Source organism: Castor canadensis, chromosome 7 (genome assembly GCF_047511655.1).
Source record: "Castor canadensis chromosome 7, mCasCan1.hap1v2, whole genome shotgun sequence".
NCBI lineage: Eukaryota > Metazoa > Chordata > Mammalia > Rodentia > Castoridae > Castor > Castor canadensis.
In genome coordinates, this window is record NC_133392.1 from 20,619,287 (window position 1) to 20,627,329 (window position 8,043).

Below are 8,043 nucleotides of genomic sequence, written 5' to 3' on the forward strand. Positions count from 1 at the left end.
CTTTTTAGGGATTTGCTCATTCACTTTGAGTTGTTGAATTTAACGCATATAAATTTTCATAGTGTTTCCTTTCTACCCTTTATGTCTGTAATAGCTTTTCATTTCCCTCTCCCATCAGTCCCTGGAGACCACTCAGCATTCTATTCATTGATCGTATGAATTAATTATCTGCAATAATTTTCCCTTTCATTCTTGGTTTCAGTAATTTTTTCTCTTCGTTTTGTTTTCTTGATATACTTAAAGTTTTCTCAGTGATACTGAGCCATTCAGTGAGCTAATTTTGATTGTATTGTATTTCTCTATTCTTTGGCCCTTTTCCATCCATTTATTTCTGCTTTTATTAAATTTAATTTCACTTTTAATTTTTTTTAAAAATTCATTTTATTGAAGGAAGAACACTTAACATGAGTTCTACTCTCTCAACAGATATTAATTGTACAGTGCAGTATTGTTGACTGGACAACTAATGTTGTATAGCAGATCTCTGGAACTTACTAATCTTGCTTCATTGAAACTTTGTGACTGTTGATTGGTAACTCACTGTTTCCCCAGCCATCGGTCCCCAGCAACCATCCAGTACTCTATTCTTTGATTCTATTTTACTATTTTAAATATATCATAAGTGAAATTGTGTAGTACTTGTCTTTCTGTGGCTGGCTTATTTCACTTAACATCTCCAAGGTTCATCTGTGTTGTTGCGTATTGCAGAAGTACTTTTTCTTTGTAGAGTGAGTATATTTGTAAATATATGTATGTGTGTGTCTATCTCTTTCTTAATTTTATTTACTGTGGATGTCATTTGTTTCACTTTTTAATGTTCTTAAGACAGAAACTTAGATCATTGACTTTTATATCTTTATTCTTTTATAAAATGAATGAATATTTATAGTTATGTTTTCTATACATGTTTCTTTAATTATCTATATCTGTATATCTGTATTTATATTTATATCTCTCTCTATTTTTTTTGTGCTGCGGGACTCACACATACTAGGCAGGTGCTCTACCATTGAGCTACACAACTTCCTGGCATCATAAATATTTAGGTAAGCTTTTTTTTTTTTGTGGGATTGGGGTTTGAAATCAGGGCCTGTACTTTCTAAATAATCTACCACTTGAGCTATGCCCCTAATTCTTTTTGTTTTTAGTTATTTTCAGATAGTCTGATGCTTTTGCCTGGGCTGGCCCTGGATCATGATCCTCCTGCCTATACTTTCCTCATAGTTAGGATTGCAGGCATGTACTACAATGCATGGCTTGTTCGTTGAGATGAAGTTTCACTAATTTTTTTTTGCCCAGGCTGACTTTGAACTTTGATCCTCCTTATCTCTGCTTCCTAAGTAGCTGGGAATACAGGGATGAGCCACTGCACCCAATAAGCTGAGTTTTTATTTTTATTCACTTGAACATTTTTCTTATTTCTTTTGTGATTTCTAACACATAGGTTATATAGGAATGTGCTATTTAATTTTAAATATGTGGAGATGTTCATTTTTGTTACTTCTAATTTAATTTTATTGTGGTCAGAGAACATGCTCTTTTTTATTTCAGTCTTTTAAAATTTGTTGATACTTGTTTTAGGGCTTAACATCTGGCTGATTGTTAAGCATGAAATTGAAAATAACGTACACTCTAGTTTGGGGTGGAATGTTCTAGCAATGTATATGAGGTCAAGTTGGCTATGGAAAGAGATTAGGAGGATAAGTTATACCTATTTTATTATGACTAGAAGCAAAATTTCCTTAATTTATATTTGACAGTACATGCTATAATTAAACTAGATTGAAACAGGTTCCAAGCCAGGTTGAATCAAATGTGACACTAATCTATATTTAGACATTGTTGCTGACCCAGTGACTCCAACCCATTCCTTGCTAAAAAGAATGACTTCTATGTATCAAGATTATTTTGGCCACTGAAAGCAAGTAAGATGAGATGTCCAAATTACTTGGCTTTGTCTCTAATACCATGTAGAAGTGTTTTTGCTTAAAAATGACAAGAGAAAAATCTGTAACATTAAAATAATATTACTTACATGGATAGAGAATTTAATTTTATTCATAGCTAAATTCAAAAATCAATGGACCCTGGGAATGTAGCTCAGTGGTAGAGTGTTGGCCTAGTATGCATGAGGCCCTGGGTTTGATCCCTAGCACTGGAATCCCCTAACCCCATTGCTGATTCTTTAAGCTGGGCATGATAGCTCATGCCTGTAATCCTAGCATTCTGGAGGCTGAAGCAGGAGATTGAGTTTGAGGTTATATAACAAGATTACAACAACAAAGAAAGAAAGAAAGAAAGACAGACAGAAAGAAAGAAAGAAAGAAAGAAAGAAAGAAAACTATTCATTATATAATAAGCTACCTTCTTACCTTCATCTGTAGTTCAGAATCTTATTTAAAAACAACTCAACTAAAATAAGCTTTGAAAACTTGTCAATTACCCAGGTGCCAGTGGCTCATGCCTATAATCCTAGCTACTCAGGAGACAGAGATCAGGTGAATTGCGGTTCAAAGCCAGCCTGGGCAAATAGTTCATGAGAGCCTATCTTGAAAAAACCTGTCACAAAAAAAGGACTGGTAGATTGCTCAAGGTGAAGGCCCTGAGTTCAAACCCCAGTACTGCAAAAAAGAATTGTCATTTAATTTGACTAAGTAAAATATATTGTGCATTAAATGACAATGATGGTAATGGTGGCTGAGAAAAAAGAAGGAAGAAGATGAGTCAGAGAGCATGAAAAGCAGTCCAGTCTTTCTGGAAGGGGGAACACAAACAAATGATGGAAGCCAGCTACAGATGTCCTGTACAGGTTCTGAGAAATGGGTTGTGGAAAGTTTAAAAATTAAGCTTTTTAAATGAAAATATTTCGTATCTAGGTATATTACATTAGTGTCAGATCAATGACTTCTTCGTTGGACACCTGTGTAACCACGGTGCTCGGCTCCCAGGAATCCTCTTGCATCCCCACCCCCACAACCAGGAGTCACCCCTCAAGGAGAAAACACTGTCCTGACTTCTAACAGTAGAAATTAGTTTTATCTCTTTGTGCCCTTTAAATTATGGGAGGCACGTAGTTTGTAGAATTTTGTGTTTGGCTTCCCTTGTTTATGTTTCTGTGGAATTTGTCCATAGTGTGTCATTTCAGATATTTCATTTTCTTTGTGCTAGTATTCATCATATGAGTATAACAAACCAATCTATCCATTCTACTACTGAATGCACATTTGAATAATTTGAATAAATCTTAAAGATACGTTTTATAGAATCTTTCAAATTTAGGGTTATAAAATAATGTTAAATAAAATATATGTGTATTATATATATTTTATCTATCTTTCTATCTATCTACATGTTTGTTTCAAATTCTTTGGGAAAAGTTTATAGGGAATATATCAAAATATTAGCCCTTAATTCTACTTCTACTCTATTTTTAAAACATTACCTTTCCAATTTTCTTTCCACCCCACAAAATGAAGATGTAAGCTTTGCCCAATTAATGCAGCCAAAAGTTATTGGCACTTATAAACACTTGATGACTTACTAAGCCAAGCCCATGGCACAGAGTAGAACTTCTCTTAGTGACATAAGCTAGGAAACAAATGACATCTCCTGGCCCATGTGACTCAAAGTTTGCTGTTTAATCTGAGTTGGATTTGCCAAAGAAAGTTGATCATCAGTCCTCCTGTCTATTTATTACAAAGAGGAAAATCTGTTATTCACTTATCATAATGTAGCATATGGAGAAAGCAAAGACACCAAACAGATAAGAAATCAAAGCTGAGAAGATTCTATTCCAGTGCTGGCAGCAACTTTTGTTTTTTCTGGGTAGCATTATCATATAATTGCTTCATTTCAAGAAACGGCAGCAGAAATTTACTTGGTTTAATTTCCCAATTACCCCCACTTTTTTTTCTTTTCTCCTTTTATTTTATCATTTTTACATTAAGCAAAACCTGTTCCACCCTCTTCTTCTCCAATTTTGTTGAAGAGAAAACATAAGAGATAATAGGAAGGACACAGCGTTTTGGCTAGTTTGAGATAGGATAGCTATACAGAGAGAGTCCTAGTGTTGCTTCCATGCACAAGTGTATTACAACCCACATTAGTTCATCTCTACCTGACCTTTTCACTACTTCCTGATTCCCTTCCCATAATGGCCTCTGCCGGTTTAAGATTACTTTACTCACTCCTCTACAGCAAGTACATCAACCACTTTCAAGTTTCAGGTTTCCTTTCCATTCCCTATTCCTCCCATGCTTGTCCTCCCCTTAGTGTGTGACCCATGTCCAATAATATTACTGCATTTATTTTAGGTCTATAATCCACACATGAGGGAGAACATGACTTTTGGCCTTCTGAGCCTGGCTAACTTTGCTTAAGATGATGTTCTCCAGTTCCATCCATTTACTTGTGGATGACAAAATTTCATTCTTCTTTGTGGCTCAGTAAAATTCCATTCTGTATAAATGCCACATTTTCTTCATCCATTTGTTGGTTGTGGGGCATGTTGGCTGTTTCCATAACTTGGCTATTGTGAATAGTGCTGCAATAAACATGGGTGTGCAGGTGCCTTTGGAATAACCCGAGACACATTCCTTTGGGTATATCCCCAAGAGTGGCATTGTTGAATCGTGTGGCAGATTTATGTTTAGTTTTTTAAGGAGCCTCCATATTGTTTTCCAAAGTGGTTGTACTAGCTTACATTCCCACCAGCAGTGTATGAGGGTTCCTTTTTCCCAACATTCTTGCCAACATTTGTTGTTGTTGGTGTTCTTGATGGTAGCCATTCTAACAGCCTAGTCCCTTTTTTTATAAAAAGCTAATTTTTTTTTTGTCGTTGAGAGATCAGAATTTATTTCTTTGCCATGTCTCTGTCATGCATACCATTCCCCACTTTCTCTTCACTCCCAGATTGTCTATTAACTTCACTCTGAAGTCCGAGTTTGTAGAATATATCCACATATTGGACACACGTCCACTACATCTTATGAGCCTTCTCTTATGAACACACAGATTCTTTAAAATCTAGTCCCAGAATCTCTAGTTGCTTTCCCAAACCACTTGTGTAGATGGTGTTACCAGATCTTGTTTGGAAGAAAATTTTCTACAGTCAAATATATTTGAGAAAAACTAAGTTAAAAGCAGTTTGAACAGGTTTCTTCCTTGTAGTGTTTCTAGAACCATAACTGAACGGGCGTGGACTAAGCAGACATCGTGTGTGTGTGTGTGTGTGTGTGTGTGTGTATGTATGAAATGTGTTCCCTGGAGTGGAAATGGGGATTCTAAGAATATCTTTGTTAAGCATTGATTTAAGTTTCAAAACTCCAAAACCTACAAGGGTTGAACAAAAATCTGAATGAGTAAGGCCAGAGATACAGTATGGGGGTCGTTCTGAACTGGTCAGATACTACTTGGCTCCAAGTAATTCCTGCTGTGCTGAGATGCAGTCCTTACACTGTCAGACATTCTGATTTGTCAGGAAAAGGGAGAAATGTAGATTTTTATATGAAATGCCATAAGTTTTAGGTGTTGGAAAATAATTTTAATGTTTTAAAAAACACTGTGTGTATCACACAGAACATGGTTGCCAACTGGATTCAGCCCACAGGCTGACAATTTGCAAACTCTGAAGGCAACTCATCTATCACTTACCACAGTGCTTTGTGCTATCTGCAGTATTTCAGGATGCTATGTACAATATTTAAACCATGCATTATACAGCTTGTCATATACATAATGACACTAATATTAATATTTCAGTGAATGATACTAACCAGACATCATGTTAAACACGTAAACCTAAGGCATTAAACTGAACTTTGCCATATGAAAGCACATAATAACTAAATTTTAAGATGGAGAAGTGGAGAAATTAAGCTCATTCAAGGTCAAAATTAGTAAATGGTAATAGGTAGAAGAAGCAGGACTTAAATCTAGGACTGTGCTTGACTCCAGGACTGTATGGTTTACCACAAACCCATGCTCATTTTTTTTTGTCTTCAACTATACTGGAGAATACATAATAGACATTCCCCATGGTAGATTTCTGTCACATTTACGTACTGAATGTAAACTCTGAGAATAGACCAACACCTTCTACTTCTGTCTTATAGTTTCTTCCACATAGAAAGGTCTTAGAAATGTTCTTTAGGGAAATGGATTAATTGGATAGTGACTATTCATTTGGAGGAAAGAAGCCCTAAAGTGGAACACATAGTTGGTTCTCAAAACTCTTTATCTGACAGATTCTTAATTTATTACTGAAGAAGTATGGAGTAGTGGAAAAACCACTTGTAGTTCAAGTCAAGAAATATGATCTTGATATATAGCTTACTCCCATTGATGGGCCATTTCCCAAACCTCTGTAGACCTTAAGTCATCCAATTAATAAAATAAGTGTGTTGGACTAGATATTCAATGGATTCTTTTCTAGCCCTAAAGATATTTATAAGTCTGATCTATGGTGCTGTGAAGACCAACCTGGGCAACTAGACTTTTGACTTGAATTTGCAGTGATAGTGCATTAGAACAATTCCCATTGCAAGTGACAGAAAACAAAAGACAATCCCTACTGCCACTCCTGATCATTCCAAGCCCCAAGACAACGTATTGGCTAATAGAACTCAAAGTCCAGGGTTGGTGTTGGCTTCTGGTGTGACTTAGAACATTGTCACCAGCACCCATCTTTCTCCCTCTCTCTGCTCAGTACTTGCTCCTCAGTTGCTGGCTTTATGCTCATGGTCCTCAGAGTCATCGTACTCTAAGCTTTATATCATTTTAATATCACCTTCAGCCAGAGAGAACTTTGTTTCCTTTACCTTCTCTTCCAAATAAACAAATGTTTGGGGTTATAGTTTCAATTAGATAATACTGAGTTCTTATCGCTGAAGAAATCACTATAATCAGGAGGCTGGAACATGCTGATGAGGTCGACTGCATTCTGGCTTCACAGTATTGTCACCCAAGAATTGTTAAAAAATATTTATGTTGGTAAAGCTAAAAAGCTTCGGTTCATTAAAAGAAATGGTCTCTAAACTGAAGAGAACACTCACAGAGTGGGAGAAAATATTTGCCAACTATACATCAGACAAAGGACTGATAACCAGAATATATAGGGAACTTAAAAAACTAAATTCTCCCAAAACTAATGAACCAATAAAGAAATGGGCAAGTGAACTAAACAGAACTTTCTCAAAAGAAGAAATTCAAATGGCCAAAAATCACATGAAAAAATGCTCACCATCTCTAGCAATAAAGGAAATGCAAATTAAAACCACACTAAGATTCCACCTCACCCCTGTTAGAATAGCCATCATCAGCAACACCACCAACAACAGGTGTTGACGAGGATGCGGGGAAAAAGGAACCCTCTTACACTGTTGGTGGGAATGTAGACTAGTACAACCACTCTGGAAAAAAATTTGGAGGCTACTTAAAAAGCTAGACATTGATCTACCATTTGATCCAGCAATACCACTCTTGGGGATATACCCAAAAGACAGTGACACAGGTTACTCCAGAGGCACCTGCACACCCATGTTTATTGCGGCACTATTCACAATAGCCAAGTTATGGAAACAGCCAAGATGCCCCACCACTGACGAATGGATTAAGAAAATGTGGTATCTATACACAATGGAATTTTATGCAACCATGAAGAAGAACGAAATGTTATCATTTGCTGGTAAATGGATGGAATTGGAGAACATCATTCTGAGTGAGGTTAGCCTGGCCCAAAAGACCAAAAATCGTATGTTCTCCCTCATATGTGGACATTAGATCAAGGGCAAACACAACAAGGGGATTGGAATATGAGCACATGATAAAAGCGAGAGCACACAAGGAAGGGGTGAGGATAGGTAAGACACCTAAAAAATTAGCTAGCATTTGTTGCCCTTAACGCAGAGAAACTAAAGCAGATACCTTAAAGCAACTGAGGCCAATAGGAAAAGGGGAACAGGTATAGAGAAAAGGTTAGATCCAAAAGAATTAACCTAGAAGGTAACACCCACACACAGGAAATCAATGTGAGTCAACTCCCTG